Source organism: Macaca mulatta, chromosome 10 (genome assembly GCF_049350105.2).
Source record: "Macaca mulatta isolate MMU2019108-1 chromosome 10, T2T-MMU8v2.0, whole genome shotgun sequence".
In the NCBI taxonomy this organism is placed as follows: Eukaryota; Metazoa; Chordata; class Mammalia; order Primates; family Cercopithecidae; genus Macaca; species Macaca mulatta.
Window position 1 is genome coordinate 55,446,084 of NC_133415.1, and position 17,848 is coordinate 55,463,931.

The 17,848-nt window shown below is 37.9% G+C and overlaps 1 pseudogene; it reads right to left on the minus strand.

Annotated features, from left to right (window-relative positions):
• Nucleotides 1-1,387: 1,387 nt before the first annotated feature.
• LOC144331494 (uncharacterized) overlaps nt 1,388-17,848 on the minus strand; it is a 95,650-nt pseudogene continuing 79,189 nt past the window's right edge.

Consider the following 17,848-nt stretch of genomic DNA (forward strand, 5'->3'; position numbering starts at 1 on the left):
CTTCTTTCCAGTTTTTATCTGAGGATATTTTCTTTTTCACCAGTGCCCTCCATGGGCTTCCAAATATCACTTTGCAAATTCCACAAGAACAGTCTTAGCGAACGGCTTCTTGAGGGAAAAGCTCTAACTCTGTGTGATGAATTCACAGATCACAAAGAAGTTTCTCAGAAAGCTTCTTTCTCTTTTTTATCGTAGGATATTTCCTTTGGCCCTATAGTCTTCTAAGGAATCCGAAATATGAGTTCTGAGACTCCACAGAAACAGGGCTAGCAAACATCTACATGAATAACTGCTGTAACTCAGTGAATCGAAGTCACACACCACAAAACAGTTTCTCAGAAAGCTTCTTTCCAGTTTTTATCTGAGGATATTTTCTTTTTCACCATCGCGGTCCTTGAGCTTCCAAATATAACTTTGCAAATTCCACCAGAACAGTCTTAGGAAACTGCTTATTTAGGGGAAAGCTGTATCTCTGTGAGATGAATTCACATATCACAAAGAAGTTTCTCAGAAAGGTTTTTTCTAGTTTTTATTTGAGGAGATTTCCTTTGTGACCATAAGTTTCATTGCTCTAAGAAACGTTCCAATGCAGACTTCTAGAAAAGAGTGTTATCAAACCGATCAATGAAAAGGAGAGTGCAACTCTGTGAATTGCATTCACAGGTCACAATGCAATATCTCAGAACGTTTCTTTCCAGTTTTTATCTGAGGATATTTTCTTTTTCACCGTAGCCCTCCGTTGGCTTCCAAATATCACTTTGCAAATTCCACAAGAACAGTCTTAGCGAACGGAGTCTTGAGGTTAAAGGTGTAACTGTATGAGATGAATTTCCAGATCACAAAGAAGTTTCTCAGTAAGCTACTTTCTAGTTTTCATTTGAGGATATTTCCTTTGTCACCATAAGCTTCATTACACTAAGAATTATCCCATTGCAGATTTCAAGACAAATGTGTTAGCACCCTGATCTCTGAAGAAAAAATTGTAAGTCCATGAGTTGCATTCGCACATCTCAATGCAGGTTCTCAGAACGCTTCTTTCCAGTTTTTATCTGAGGATATTTCCTTTTTTACCATAGCCCTCATTCAACTCCCAAATATCACTGCAGTATCCACGAAAAGAGTGTGAGCCAACTGCTTCTTGAAGACAAAGATGTAACTTGGTTAGATGAATTCACATATCACAGAGAAGTTTCTCAGAAAGCTACTTTCACATTTTTATTTGAGTATATTTCCTTTGTCACCATAAGCTTCACTGCGCTAAGAAATATCCCAATGCAGATTTCTACAGAAGAGTGTTAACAAACGGATCAATGAAAAGGAAAGTCTAACTCTGTGACTTGCATTCACAGGTCACAATGCAGTTTCTCAGAACGCTTCTTTGGAGTTTTTATCTGAGTATATATTCTTTTTCACCATAGACCTCCATGGGCTTCAAAATATCACTTTGCAAATTCCACAGGAAGAGTCTTGTCGAACGGCTTCTTGAGGGAAAAGATGTAACTCTGTGAGAGGAATTCACAGACCACAGAGAAGTTTCTCAGAAGGTTCTTTCTCATTTTTATCGAAGGATATTTCCTTTGCTCCTATAGCCTTCAAAGGGATCCGCAATGTCGGTTCTCAGATTCCACAAAAACAGGGCTAGCAAACGTCTTCATGAAATACAGGTTTAACTCAGGGAGTTGAATTCACACATCACAAATCAGTTTCTCAGAAAGCTGCTTTCTTGTTTGAGCTAAGGTTATTTGGGGTCTCGGAGCGCCACCTGTGTCTTATTGCTGATTCTGCGAAAATACTGTTAGCAAGCTTCTGAATGAAAACAATGATGAAACTCTGGGAGCTGAATTCACCCACATCAGAGGTTTCTGAGAAGGCTTCTCTGCAGATTTGTCTGAAGATATTTCATTATTCACCATGGGATTCAACGATATCCAAGATATCACTTCTGAGATTCCACAAAATCAGTGCTAGCAAACTGCTCCATGAAAAAGTGGCGTAACAGTGTGAAATGAATTCACACATCACAAAGCAGTTTCTCAGTAAGCTTCATTCCGGTTTTTCTCAGACGATACTTCCTTTGTCCTTATCCTCTTCAATTTCATCCGAAATATCAGGTTTCAGAATCGACAAAAACAATGGTAGCAAATGATTGCACGAAATAGTGGTGTAACTCAGTGAGAGGAAGTTACATATCAGAAAGCAATTTCTCAGAATGATTTCCTCACGTTTTTGTCTGAGGTTATTTTCTTTGTCACTGTATGCTGCATAGTGTAAAGTAGTATCCCATTGTAGAATTCACGAAAACTGTGTTAGCAACCTGATTTCTGAAGAGAAAACTGTAATTCCGTGGGTTGCATTCACATAGTGCAATGCAGTTTCTCAGAATGCTTCTTTCCAATTTTTATATGAGGATATTTCCTTTTTCACCCTAGCCCTCAATGAGCTCCCAAATATCACTTTGTAGAATCCATGAAAACAGTGTTAGCAATCTGCTATAAGAAGAGGAATGTGAAACTCTGTTTAATGAATTTACACATCAGAAAGCAATTTCTGAGAAAGCTTCTTTGTATTTAGTATCAGGGGATATTTCCTTTTTCACCATAGCCCTCAATGAGCTCCCAAATATCACTTTGAAGAATTCACGGAAACGGTGTGTGCAAACTACTTCATGAAGACAAAGATGTAACTCGGTGAGATTAATTCAAACATCACAAGGAAGTTTCTCAGAAAGCTACTTTCTAGTTTTTATTTGAGGATATTTCCTTTGTCACCGTAAGCTTCATAGCGCTAAGAAATATCCCAATGCAGATTTCTACAAAAGAATGTTAGCAAACGGGTCATCGAAAAGGAAAGTGTAACCCCGTGAATTCAATTCATAGGTCACAATGTAGTTTCTCAGGACACTTCTTTCCAGTTTTTATCTGAGGATATATTCTTTTTCACCAAAGACCTCCATGGGATTCAAAATATCTCTTGCAAATTCTACAGGAACTGTCTTAGCGAATGGCTTCTTGAGGGGAAAGGTGTAACTCTGTGAGATGAATTCACAGATCGCAAATAAGTTTCTCAGAAAGGTACTTTCTAATTTTTATGTGAGGATATTTCCTTTTTCACCGTAAGCTTTATTGCGGAAAGAAGTATCTCATTGCATATTTCAAGAAAACTGTGTTTGCAAACTGATCTCTGAAGAGAAAAGTGTAAGTCTGTGTGTTGCATTTACACATCCTAATGCGGGTTCTCAGATCGCTTCTTTCCAGTTTTTATCTGAGGATATTTCCTTTTTCACCATTGCGCTCAAGAAGCTTCCAAATATCACTTTTTGGAATCCATGAAAACAGTGTTAGCACACTAGTTCGTGAAGACAAAGATGTAGCTCGGTGAGATGAACTCACATATCACAAAGAAGTTTCTCAGTAAGCTAGTTTCTAGTTTTTATTTGAAGATATCTCATTTGTCTCCATAAGCTACAGTGCACTGAGAAATATCCCAATGCAAATTTCTACTAAAGAGTGTTAGCAAATGGATTACTGAAAAGGAAAGTGTAACTCTGTAAGTTGCATTCACAGGTCACAAGGCAGTTTCTCGGAATGCTCCTTTCCAGTTTTTATCTGAGGATATATTCTTTTTCACCATAGCCCTCCATGGGCTTCCAAATATCACTTTGCAAATTCCACAAGAACAGTCTGAGCGAATGGCTTCTTGAGGGGAAAGGTGTAAATCTGTGTGATGAATTCACAGATCACAAAGAAGTTTTTCAGAAAGCTATTTCCTAGATTTTATTTGAGAAAATTTCCCTAGACACTGTAAGCTTCATTGCACTAAGAAGTATCTCAATGCAGATTTCAAGGAAACTGTGTTAGCAAACTGATCTCTGAAAAGAAAAGTGTAACTCTGTGAGTTGCATTCACACATCCCAATGCGGGTACTCAGAATGCTTCTTTCCAGTTTTTATCTGAGGATATTTCGTTTTTCACCATAGCCCTCAAAGAGCTCCCAAATATCACTTTGCAGAATCCACGAAAACAGTGTTAGCAAACTGCTTCGTGAAGAGAAACATGTAAATCGGTGAGATGAATTGACATAACACAAAGAAGTTTCTCAGAAAGCTACTTTCTAGTTTTTATTTGAGGATATTTCCTTTGTCACCATAAGCTTCCTTGCACTAAGAAGCATGCATTGCAGATTTCAAGAAAACTGTGTTAGCAAACAGATCTCTCAAGAGAAAACTGTAACTCTGTGAGTTGCATTCACACATCCCAATGCAGGTTCTCAGAATGCTTTTTTCCAGTTTTTATCTGAGGATATTTCCTTTTTCACCATAGCCCTCAATGAGCTCCCAAATATCATTTTGCAGAATCCACGAAAAGAGTGTTAGCAAACTGTTTCATGAAGGCAAAGATGTACTTCGGTGAGATTAATTGACATATCACAAAGAATTTTTTCATGAAAGCTACTTTCGAGTTTTTCTTTGAGGATATTTGCTTTGTCACCGTAAGCCTCATTGTGCTAAGATATATCCCAATGCAGATTTAAAGAAAAGAGTGTTAGCAAACGGATCATTGAAAAGGCAAGTGTAACTCTGTGAGTTGCATTCACATGTCACAATGCAGTTTCTCAGAATGCTTCTTTCCAGCTTTTATCTGAGGATATTTTCTTTTTCATCATAGCCCTTGAACGGCTTCCAAATATCACTTTGCAAATTCCACAAGAACAGTCTGAGCAAACGGCTGCCTTAGAAGAAAGGTGTTATCTGTGAGATGAATTCACAGATCACAAAGAATTTTCTCAGAAAGCTACTTTCTATTTTTTATTTGAGGATATTTCCTTTTTCACCGTAAGCTTCATTGGGCTAAGAAGTATCCCATTGCAGATTTCAAAGAACTGTGTTACCAAATGGCTTTCTGAAGAGAAAAGTGAAAGTCCATGCGTTGCTTTCTCACATCCCAATGCGGGTTCTCAGAACTCTTCTTTCCAGTTTTTAGCTGAGGATATTTACGTTTTCACCATAGCCCTCAATTAGCTCTCAAATATCACCTTGCAGAATCCACGAAAACAGTATTAGCAAACTGTTTTGTGAAGACAAAGATGTCACACGGTGAGATGAATTCACATACCCTAAAGAAGTTTCTCAGAAAGCTACTTTCTAGTTTTTATTTGAGTATATTTCCTTTGTCACCGTATGCTTCATTGCGGTAAGAAGTATCCCATTACAGATTTCAAAAAAACTGTGTTAGGAAACTGATCTCTGAGAAAAAAGAGTAAATCCGTGAGTTGCACTCATACATCACAATGTGAGTTCTCAGAACACTTCTTTCGAGTTTTCATCTGAGGATATTTCCTTTTTCACCATAGCCCTCAATGAGCTCCCAAATATCACTTTGCAGAATCCACTAAAAGGTGTTAGCAAACTGCTTCATGAAGACAAAGATGTAACTCTGTGAGAAGTATTCACAGATCATAAAGAAGTTTCTCAGAAAGCTACTTTCTAGTTTTTCTTTGAAGATATTTCCTTGGTCACCATAAGCCTCATTGCGCTAAGATATATCCCAATGCAGATTTTTTGAAAAGAGTGTTAGCAAACGGATAAATGAAAAGGAAAGTGTAACTCTGTGAGTTGCATTCACAGGTCACAATGCAGTTTCTGAGAACACGTCTTTCCAGTTTTTATTTGAGGATATTACCTTTTTCACCTTAGACCACCATTCACTTCCAAATGTCACTTTGCAAATTCCACAAGACAATCTAACGAACGGCTTCTTGAGGGAAAGGTGTAACTCTGTGTGATAAATTCACAGCTCACAAAGAAGTTTCTTTGAAAGCTACTTTCTAGTTTTTAATTGAGGATATTTCCTTTGTCACCATAAACTTCAATGTGCTAAGAAGTATCCCATTGCAGATTTCAACAAAGTTGTGTTAGCAAATGGATCTCTGAAGAGAAAAGTGTAACACGGTGAGTTGCATTCACACATCCCAATGCGGGTTCTCAGAATGCTTCTTTCCAGTTTTTATCTGAGGATTTTTTTTTCACCATAGCCCTCAATGAGTTCCAAAATATCACTTTGAAGAATCCATAAAAACAGTGTTAGCACACTGCTTCGTGAAGATAAAGATGCAACTCGGTGAGATGAATTCACATACCACAAATAAGTTTCTCAGAAAGCTACTTTCTAGTTTTTATTTGAGGATATTTCCTTTGTCACCGTAAGCTTCATGGCGCTAAGAAATATCCCAATGCAGATTTCTACAAAAGAGTGTTATCAAACGGATCAATGAAAAGGCAAGTGTAACACTGTGATTTGCATTCACAGGTCACAAGGCAGGTTCTCAGAACGCTTCTTTCCAGTTTTCATCTGAGAATATATTCTTTTTCACCATAGCCCTCTCAGGGCTTCCAAATATCACTTTGTCAATTCCACAAGAACAGTCTTAGCGAGTGGCTTCTTGAGGGGAAATGTGTAACTCTTTGAGGTGAATTCACAGATCACAAATAAGTTTCTCAGAAAGGTACTTTCTAGTTTTTATTTGAGGATATTTCCTTTGTCACCATAAGCTTCATTGGGCTAAGAAGTATCCCATTGCAGATTTAAAGAAACTGTATTAGCAAACTGATCTATGAAGAATAAAGTTTAAGTCCGTGAGTTGCATTCACACATCCCAATGCAGGTTCCCAGAATGCTTCTTTCCAGTTTTTATCTTAGGATATTTCCTTTTTCACCATAGCCCTCAAAGAGCTCCCAAATATCACTTTGCAGAATCCACGAAAACAGTGTTAGCAAACTGCTTCATGAAGACAAAGATGTAACTCAGTGAGATGAATTCACATATCACAAAGAAGTTTCTCAGAAAGCTTCTTTTTAGTTTTTTTTTTTTTTGAAGATATTTCCTTTGTCGCCATAAGCTTCATTGCGCTAAGAAATATCCCAATGCAGATTTGTAGAAAAGAGTGTTAGCAAGCGGGTCAATGAAAATGAAAGTGTAACTCTGTGAGTTGCATTCACAAGTCACATGCAGTTTCTCAGAATGCTTCTTTCCAGTTTTTATTAGACAATATTTTCTTATTCATGATAGCTCTCCATGGGCTTCCAACTATCACTTTGTAAATTCCACAGAACAGACTAGGCGAGCGGCATCTTGAGGTTAAAGGTGTAACTCTGTGATGTGAAATCACAGATCACAAAGAAGTTTCTCAGAAAGCTATTTTCTAGTTTTTATTTGAGGATATTTCCTTAGACATCGGACGCTTCATTGCGCTAAGAAGTATCACTTTGCAGATTTCAAGAAAACTGTTAAGCAAACTGATTTCTGAAGAGAAAAGTGTAACTCTGTGAATTGCATCCACACATCCCAATGCGTGCACTCAGAACGCTTTTTTCCAGTTTTTATCTGAGGTTATTTCCTTTTTAACTATAGTCCTCAATGAGCTCCCAAATATCACTTTGTAGAATCCACGAAAACAGTGTTAGTAAAATGCTTCATGAAGACAAAGATGTTATTCACTGAGATGAATTCACATATCTCAAAGAAGTTTCTCAGAAAGCCACTTTCTATTTTTTATTTGAGGATATTTCCTTTGTCACCGTAAGCTTCATTGAGCTAAGAAATATCAGAATGTAGATTTCTAGAAAAGAGTGTGAGCAAATGAATCAATGAAAAGGAAAGTGTAACTCTGTGACTTGCATTCTCAAGTCACAATGCAGTTTTTCAGAACGCTTCTTTCCAGTTTTTATCTGAGTATATATTCTTTTTCACCTTAGCCCTCCATGGGCTTCCAAATATCACTTTGCAAATTCCACAAGAAGAGTCTTAGCGAATGGCTTCTTAAGGGGAAAGGTGTATCTCTGTGAGATGAATTCACTGTTCACAAAGAAGTTTCTCAGAAAGCTATTTTCAAGTTTTTATTTGAGGATATTACCTTAGACACTGTAAGCTTCATTGCACTAAGAAGAATCCCATTACAGTTTTCAAGAAAACTGTTTTGGCAAACTGATATCTGAAGAGAAAATTGTAACACTGGGAAGTGAACTCACACATCCCAATGCGGGTTCTCAGAACGCTTCCTTTCAGTTTTTATTTGAGGATATTTCATTTTTCACCATAGTCATCAATGAGCTCCCCAATATCACATTGCAGAATCCACGAAAACAGTGTTGGCAAACTACTTCGTGAAGACAAAGATGTAATTCAGTGAGACGAATTCAGAATTCACAGATCACAGAGAAATTTCCCAGAAAGTTTCTTTCTCATTTTATCGGAGGATATTTCCTTTGGCCGTATAGTCTTCAAAGAGATCCAAAATATCAGTTCTCAGATTCCATAATACAGGGCTAGGAAACGGCGCCACCAAATACAGGTTTAACTCAGTGAGTTGAATTCACACATCACCAATTTCTCAGAATGATGCTTTTTTGTTTGAGCTAGGGTTATTTGTGGTCTCGGAGCGCCACCGTGTGTCTTATTGCAGATTCTGCGAAAACATTGTTAGCAAGCTTCTCAATGAAAACAATGATGAAACTCTGGGAGCTGAATTCACCCACAACAAAGAAGTTTCTCAGAAGGCTTCTCTGCCAGTTTGTCTGAGGATATTTCGTTATTCACCATGGGATTCAATGAGATCCAAGACATCACTTCTGACATTCCACAAAATCAGTGCCAGCAAACTTCTCCATGAAAGAGTGGTGTAACAGTTTGAAATGAATTCACACATCACAAAGCAGTTTCTCAGTAAACTTCATTCCGTTTTTTCTCAGAGGATGTTTCCTTTGTCCTCACACTCTTCAAACCCATCCGAAATATCAGTTCTCAGGATCCTCAGAAACAGTGCTAGCAAATGGTTGCACGAAACAGTGGTGTAACTCTGGGAGATGAGGTCACATATCAGAAAGCAATTTCTCAGAAAGCTTCTCTCACGTTTTTATCTGAGGTTATTTCTTTTGTCACTGTAAGCTCCATAGCGCTAAGAAATATCCCATTGCAGATTTCAAGAAAACTGTGTTAACAAACTGATCCCTGAAGAGAAAAGTGTAACTCTGTGAGTTGCATTCACACAGTGCAATGCAGGTTCTCAGAATGCTTCTTTCCAGTGTTTATTGGAGGATATTTTCTTTTTCACCATAGCCCTCAATGAGCTCCCAAATATCACTTTGTAGAAGCCACGAAAACAGTTTTAGCAAACTGCTACAATAAGGGAAAAGTGAAACTCTGTGTGATGAATTCACACATCAGAAAGCAATTTCTGAGAAAGCTTCTTTCTAGATAGTATCTGAAGATATTTCATTTTTCACCATAGGCCTCAATGCGCCTCCAAATAACACTTTCCAGATTCCACGAAAAGAGTATTAGCAAACCGCTTCATGAAGACGAAGTTGTAACTCTCTAAGATGCATTCACAAATCACAAAGAAGTTTCTCACAAAGTTTATTTCACTTTTTTGATGGAGGATATTTCCTTTATCAGCAGAGGCCTCAATGCAATCGAAGTAGATCTTCTCAGATTCTTCAAAGACAGTGTTAATCGACAGCTCCATGAAAAGCAAGTGTAACTCTGTGAGATGAATTCACACATCACAAAGAAGTTTCTCAGAAAGCTTCTTTCTAGCTTTTATCTGAGGATATATCCTTTGTCCTGGTAAGCTTCATTGCGCTAAGAAGTATCCCATTGCAGATTTAAAGAAAACTGTGTTAGCAAACTGATCTCTGAAGAGAAAAGTGAAGCAAGTGAGTTGCATTCACACATCCCAATGCGGGTTTTCAGAACGCTTCTTTCCAGTTTTTATCTGAGGATATTTCCTTTTTCACCATAGCCCTCCAAGGGCTTCCAAATATCACTTTGCAGAATCCACGAAAACAGTGTTAGCAAACTGCTTCATGAAGACAAAGATGTAACTCGGTGAAATAAATTCACATATCACAAAGAAGTTTCTCAGAAAGATACTTTCTAGTTTTTATTTGAGGATATTCCCTTTGTCACCATAAGCTTCCTTGTACTAAGAAATATCCCAATGCAGATTTCTAGAAAAGAGTGTAAGCAAACGGATCAATGAAAAGGAAAGTGTAACTCTGTGAGTTGCATTCACAGGTCACAATGCAGTTTCTCAGAACGCTTCCTTCAACTTTTTATCTGAGGGTATATTCTTTTTCACAAGAGCCCTCCATGGGCTTCCAAATATCACTTTGCAAATTCCACCTGCACAGTCTTAGCAAACGGCTTCTTGACAGGAAAGGTGTATCACTGTGAGATGAATTCACAGATCACAGAGAAGTTTCCCAGAAAGTTTCTTTCTCATTTTATTAGAGGATATTTCCTTTGGCCCTATAGTCTTCAAAGGGATCTGAAATATCGGTTCTCAGATTCCACAGTACAGGGCTAGGAAACGACGTGACCAAATACAGGTTTAACTCAGTGAGTTGAATTCACACATCACCAAGCAGTTTCTCAGAAAGCTGCTTTCTTGTTTGAGCTAAGGTTATTTGTGGTCTCGGAGTGCCACCGTGTGTCTTATTGCAGATTCTGCGAAAACATTGTTAGCAAGCTTCTCAATGAAAACAATGATGAAACTCTGGGAGCTGAATTCACCCACAACAAAGAAGTTTCTCAGAAGGCTTCTCTGCCGGTTTGTCTGAGGATATTTCGTTATTCACCAAGGGATTCAACGATATCCAAGACATCACTTCTGAAATTCCACAAAATCAGTGCCAGCAAACTCCTCCATGAAAGAGTGGTGTAACAGTTTGAAATGAATTCACACATCACAAAGCAGTTTCTCAGTAAGCTTCATTCCGTTTTTTATCAGAGGATGTTTCCTTTGTCCTTACACTCTTCAAACCTATCCGAAATATCAGTTTTCAGAATCCACAAAAGCAATGCTAGCAAATGGTTGCACGAAACAGTGGTGTAACTCTGGGAGACAAAGTCACATATTAGAAAGCAATTTCTCAGAAAGCTTCTCTCATGTTTTTATCTGAGGTTATTTCTTTTGTCACTGTAAGCTCCATAGTGCTAAGAAATATCCTATTGCAGATTTCAAGAAAACTGTGTTAGCAAACTGATCTCTGAAAACAAAAGTGTACCTCTGTGATTTGCATTCACACAGTGCAATGCAGGTTCTCAGAACGCTTCTTTCCAGTGTTTATCGGAGGATATTTTCTTTTTCACCATAGCCCTCAATGAGTTCCCAAATATCACCTTGTAGAATCCACGAAAACAGTTTTAGCAAACTTCTACAATAAGGGAAAAGTGAAACTCTGTGTGATGAATTCACACATCAGAAAGCAATTTCTGAGAAAGATTCTTTCTAGATAGTATCTGAAGATATTTCATTTTTCACCATAGGCCTCCATGCTCTCCCAAATAACACTTTCCAGATTCCATGAAAACAGTGTTAGCAAACTGCTTCATGAAGACAAAGTTGTAACTCTCTAAGATGCATTCACAAATCACAAAGAAGATTCTCACGAAGTTTCTTTCACTTTTTTGATGGAGGATATTTCTTTTATCAGCGTAGGCCTCAATGCAATCGAAGCAGCCCTTCTCAGATTCCTCAAAGACAGTGTTAATCGACAGCTCCATGAAAAGCAAGTGTAACTCTGTGAGATGAATTCACACATCACAAAGAAGTTTCTCAGAAAGCTTCTTTCTAGTTTTTATCTGAGGATATATCCTTTGTCCCCGTAAGCTTCATTGCACTAAGAAGTATCCCATTGCAGATTTCAAGAAAACAGTGTTAGCAAACTGATCTCTGAAGAGAAAAGTGTAAGTCTGTGAGTTGCATTCACACATCCCAATGCGGGTTCTCAGAACTCTTCTTTCCAGTTTTTATCTGACGATATTTCCTTTTTCACCATAGCCCACAAAGAGCTCCCAAACATCACGTTGCAGAATCCACGAAAATAGCATTAGCAAACTGTTTCGTGAAGACAATGATGTAACTCAGTGAGATGAATTCACATATCACCAAGAAGTTTCTCAGAAAGCTACTTTCTAGTTTTTATTTGAGGATATTTCCTTTGTCACCGTTAGCTTCATTGCCTTAAGAATTATCCGAATGCAGATTTCTACAAAACAGTGTTGGCAAACGGATCAATCAAAAGGAAAGTGTAACTTTGTCAGTTGCATTCACAGGTCACAATGCAGTTTCTCAGAACGCTTCTTCCCAGTTTTTATCTGAAGATATTTTCTTTTTCACCATAGCTCTCCATGGGCTTCCAAATATCACTTTGCAAATTCCACCAGCACAGTCTTAGTGAACGGCTTCTTGAGGGTAAAGGTGTAACTCTGTGAGATGAATTCACAGATCACAAATACGTTTCTCAGAAAGCTACTTTCTAGTTTTTATTTGAGGATATTTCCTTTCTCACCATAAGCTTCATTGTGCTAAGAATTATGCCATTGCAGATTTAAAGAAAACTGTGTTAGCAAACTGATCTCTGAAGAGAAAAGTGTTTGTCCCATGAATTGCATTCATGCATCCCAATGCAGAATCTCAGAACGCTTCTTTCCAGTTTTAATCTGCGGATATTTCCTTTTTCACCATAGCTCTCCATGGGCTTCCAAATATCACTTTGCAACTTCCACAAGAACAGTCTTAGCGAATGGCTTCCTGAGGGGACAGGTGTAACTGTGTGAGATGAATTCATAGATCACAAAGAACTTTCTCAGAAAGCTACTTTGTAGTTTTTATTTGAGGATTTTCCCTTTTTCACTGTAAGCTTCATTGCACTAAGAATTATCCCATTGCATATTTCAAGACAACTGTGTTAGTAAACTGATCTCTGAAGAAGAAAGTGTAAGTCCGTGAGTTGCAGTCACACATCCCAATGCGGGTTCTCAGAACGCTTCTTTCCAGTTTTTATCTGAGAATATATCCTATTTCACCGTAACCCTCAATGAGCTCCCAAATATCACTTTGCAGAATCCAAGAAAACTGTGTTAGCAAACTGCTTCATGAAGACAAAGATGTAACTCAGTGAGAAGAATTCACATATCACAAAGAAGTTTCTCAGAAAGCTACTTTCTTGTTTTTACTTGAGGATATTTCATTTGTCACCCTAAGTTTCATTGCGCTAACAATTATCCCATTGCTGATTTCAACAAAAGTGTGTTAGCAAACTGATCTCTGAAAAGTGTAAGTCCTTGCGTTGCATTCTCACATCCCAATGTGGGTTCTCAGAACGCTTCATTCCAGTTTTTATCTGAGGATATTTCCTTTTTCACCCTAGACCTCAATTAACTCCAAAATATCACTTTGAAGAATCCATGAAAACCGTGTTAGCAAACTGCTTCATGAAGACAAAGACATAACTCGGTGAGATGAATGCACATATCACAAAAAATTTGCTCAGAAAGCTACTTTCTAGTTTTTATTTGAGGATATTTCCTCTGTCACCGTAAGCTTCATTGCACTAAGAAACATCCCAATGCAGACTTCTAGAAAAGAGTGTTAGCAAGCGGTTCAATGAAAAGGAAAGTGTAACACTGTGAGTTGCATTCACAGGTCACAATATCGTTTCTCAAAACACTTCTTTCCAGTTTTTATCTGAAGATATTTTCTTTTTCACCATGGCCCTCCATGGGCTTCCAAATATCACTTTACAAATTCCACAGAACAGGCTTAGCGCATGGCTTCTTGAGGGGAAAGTGTAACTCTGTGAGATGAATTCACAGATCACAAAGAAGTTTCTCAGAAAGCTACTTTCTAGTTTTTATTTGAGAATATTTCCTTTGTCACCATAAGCTGTATTGTGCTAAGAAGTATCCCATTGCAGATTTCAAGAAAACTGTGCTACCAAAATGATTTCTGAAGAGAACAGTGTAAGTCCGTGAGTTGCATTCACGCATCCCAATGTGGGTTCTCAGAACACTTCTTTCCAGTTTTTATCTGAGGATATTTCCTTTTTCGCCGTAGCCTTACAAACATCTCTATGCATATTCCAGAAGAACAGTCTTAGCGAACGGCTTCCTGAGTGGAAAGGTGTAACACTGAGATGAATTCACAGATCACAAAGATGTTTCTCAGAAAGCTATTTTCTAGTATTTGTTTGAGGATATTTCCTTTGTCACCATAAGCTTCATTGTGCTAAGAAGTATCCCATTGCATATTTCAAGAAAACTGTGCTACCAAACTGATTTCTGAAGAGAACAGTGTAAGTCCGTGAGTTGCATTCACGCATCCCAATGTGGGTTCTCAGAACACTTCTTTCCAGTTTTTATCTGAGGATATTTCCTTTTTCACCATAGCCTTACAAATATCTCTATGCAAATTCCAGAAGAACAGTCTTAGCAAACGGCTTCCTGAGTGGAAAGGTGTAACTCTGTCAGATGAATTCACAGATCACAAAGATGTTTCTCAGAAAGCTACTTTCTAGTTTTTGTTTGAGGATATTTCCTTTGTCACCATAAGCTTCATTGTGCTAAGAAGTATCCCATTGCAGATTTCAAAAAGACTGTATTAGCAAACTGATCTCTGAACAAAAAAGTGTAAGTCCGTGAGTTGCATTCACACAACCCATGCGGGTTCTCAGAACGCTTCTTTCCAGTTCTTATGAGGATATTTTCTTTTTCACCATAGCCCTCAATGAGCTCCCAATTATCACTTTAGAGAATCCACGAAAACATGTTAGCAAACTGCTTCTAAAAGACAAAGATGAAACTCTGTGAGATGAATTCACATATCACAAAGAAGATTCTCGGAAAGCTACTTTCTAGTTTTTATTTGAAGATATTTTCTTTGTCACCGTAAGCTTCCTTGCGCTAAGAAGTATCCCAATGCAGATTTCTCGAAAAGAGTGTTAGCAAACGAATTAATGAAAACGAAAGTGTAACTCTGTGAATTGCATTCACAGGTCACAATGCAGTTTCACAGAACGCTTCTTTGCAGTTTTTATCTGAAGATATATTCTTTTTCACCATAGCCCTCCATGGGTTTCCAAATATCACTTTGCAAATTCCACAAGAAGAGTCTTAGCAAACGGCTTCTTGAGGGGAAAGGTGTAACTCTGTGGGAAGAATTCACAGATCACAAAGAAGTTTCTCAGAAAGCTACTCTCTAGTTTTGATTGAGAATATTTCCTTTGTCACCATCAGCTTCATTGCACTAAGTATCCCATTGCAGATTTCAAGAAAACTGTGTTAGCCTACTGTTCTCTGAAGAGAAAAGTGTAAGTCTGTGAGTTGCATTCACACATCCCATTGCGGGTTCTCAGAATGCTTCTTTTTAGTTTTTATCTGAGGATATTTTCTTTTTCACCATAGCCCTCCTTTGCCTTCCAAATATCACTTTGCAAATTACAGAAGAACTGTCTTAGCAAATGCCTCTTGAGGGGAAAGTTTTAACTCTTTAAGATGAATTCTCAGATCTCAGAGAAGTTTCCCAGAAAGTTTCTTTCTCATTTTATTAGAGGATATTTCCTTTGTCCCTATAATCTTCAGAGGGATCCGAAATATCAGTTCTCAGATTCCACAATACAGGGCTAGGAAACGACTCCACCAAATACAGGTTTAACTCAGTGAGTTGAATTCACACATCACCAAGCAGTTTCTCAGAAAGCTGCTTTCTTGTTTAAGCTAAGGTTATTTGTGGTCTCGGAGTGCCACCGTGTGTCTTATTGCAGATTCTGTGAAAACAGTGTTAGCAAGCTTCTCAATGAAAACAATGATGAAACTCTGGGAGCTGAATTCACCCACAACAAAGAAGTTTCTCAGAAGGCTTCTCTGCCGGTTTGTCTGAGGATATTTCGTTATTCACCAAGGGATTAAACGATATCCAAGACATCACTTCTGACATTCCACAAAATCAGTGCTGGCAAACTCCTCCATGAAAGAGTGGTTTAACAGTGTGAAATGAATTCACACATCACAAAGCAGTTTCTCAGTAAGCTTCATTCCGTTTCTCCTCAGGGGATGTTCCCTTTGTCCTTATTCTCTTCAAACCCATCCTAAATATCAGTTATCAAAATCCACAAAAGCAATACTAGCAAACAGTTGCACGAAACAGTGGTGTAACTCTGTGAGATGAAGTCACATATTAGAGAACAATTTCTCAGAAAGCTTCTCTCACGTTTTTATCTGAGGTTATTTCTTTTGTCACTGTAAGCTCCATAGCACTAAGAAATATACCATTGCAGATTTCAAGAAAACTGTGTTAACAAACTGATCTCTGAAGAGAAAAGTGTAACTCTGTGAGTTGCATTCACACAGTGCAATGAGGGTTCCCAGAACGCTTCTTTCCAGTGTTTATCGGAGGATATTTCCTTTTTCACCATAGCCCTCAATGAGCTCCCAAATATCACTTTGTAGAATCTATGAAAACAGTTTTAGCAAACTTCTACAATAAGGGAAAAGTGAAAATCTGTGTGATGAATTCACACATCTGAAAACAATTTCTAAGAAAGATTCATTCTAGTTAGTATCTGAGGATATTTCATTTTTCACCATAGGCCTCAATGCACTCCCAAATAACATTTCCAGATTCCATGAAACAGTGTTAGCAAACTTCTTCATGAAAACTAAGATGTAACTCTGTGAAATGTATTCATATGTCACAAAGAAGTTTCTCACAAAGTTTCTTTCACTTTTTTGATGGAGGATATTTCCTTTATCAGCATAAGCCTCAATGCGATCGAGGTAGCCCTTCTCGGTTTTCTCAAAGACAGTGTTAATCGACAGCTCCATGAAATGCAAGTTTAACTCTGTGAGATGAATTCACACATCACAAAGAAGTTTCTCAGAAAGCTACTTTCTAGTTTTTATTTGAGGATATTTCCTTTGTCCCCATAAGCTTCATTGCACTAAGCATTATCCCATAGCAGATTTCAAGAAAACTGTGACAGAAAACCGATCTCTGAAGAGAAAAGTGTATATCTGTGAGTTCCATTGACACATCCCATTGCAGGTTCTCAGAACACTTCTTTCCAGTTTTTATCTGAGGATACTTCCTTTTTCTGAATAGCCCCTCAATAAGCTCCCCAATATCACTTCGCAGAATCCAGGAAAACAGTGTTAGCAAACTGCCTCATGAAGACAAAGATAATTCGGTGAGATGAATTGTCATATCACAATGAAGTTTCTCAGAAAGCTACTTTCTACTTTTTATTTGAGGATATCTCCTTTGTCACCTTAAGTTTCATTGCACCAAGAAATATCCCAATGCAGATTTCTAGAAAAGAGTGTAAGCAAACGGTTCAATGAAAATGAAGGAGTAACTTTGTATGTTGCATTCACAGGTCACAATGAAGTTTCTCAGAATACTTCTCTCCAGTTTTTATCTGAGGATATTTTCTTTTTCACCATAGCTCTCCATTGGCTTCCAAATATCACTTTACAAATTCCACAAGAACAGTCTTAGTGAATGGCTCCTTGAGGGGAAATGGGTAACTCTGTGAGATGAATTCACAGATCACAAAGAAGTTTCTCACAAACCTATTTTCTAGTTTTCATATGAGGATATTTCCTTTGTCACCGTAAGTTTCATTGCACTAAGAAATATCCCATTGCAGATTTCAAGAAAACTGTGTTAGCAAACTGATCTCTGAAGAAAAAAGTTTAAGTCCATGAGTTGCATTCAGATATCCCAATGCGGGTTCTCACTACCCTTCTTTCCAGTTTTTATCTGCGGATATTTCCTATTTCACCATAACCCTCAAAGAGCTCCCAAATATCACTTTGCAGAATCCACGAAACCGTGTTAGCAAACTGCTTCATGAAGACAAAGGTATAACTCGCTGAGATGAATTCAAATATCACAAAGAAGATTCCCAGAAAGCTACTTTCTAGTTTTTATTTGAGGATATTTCCTTTGTCACTGTAAGCTTCATTGCACTAAGAAATAACCCAATGCAGATTTCTAGAAAAGCATGTT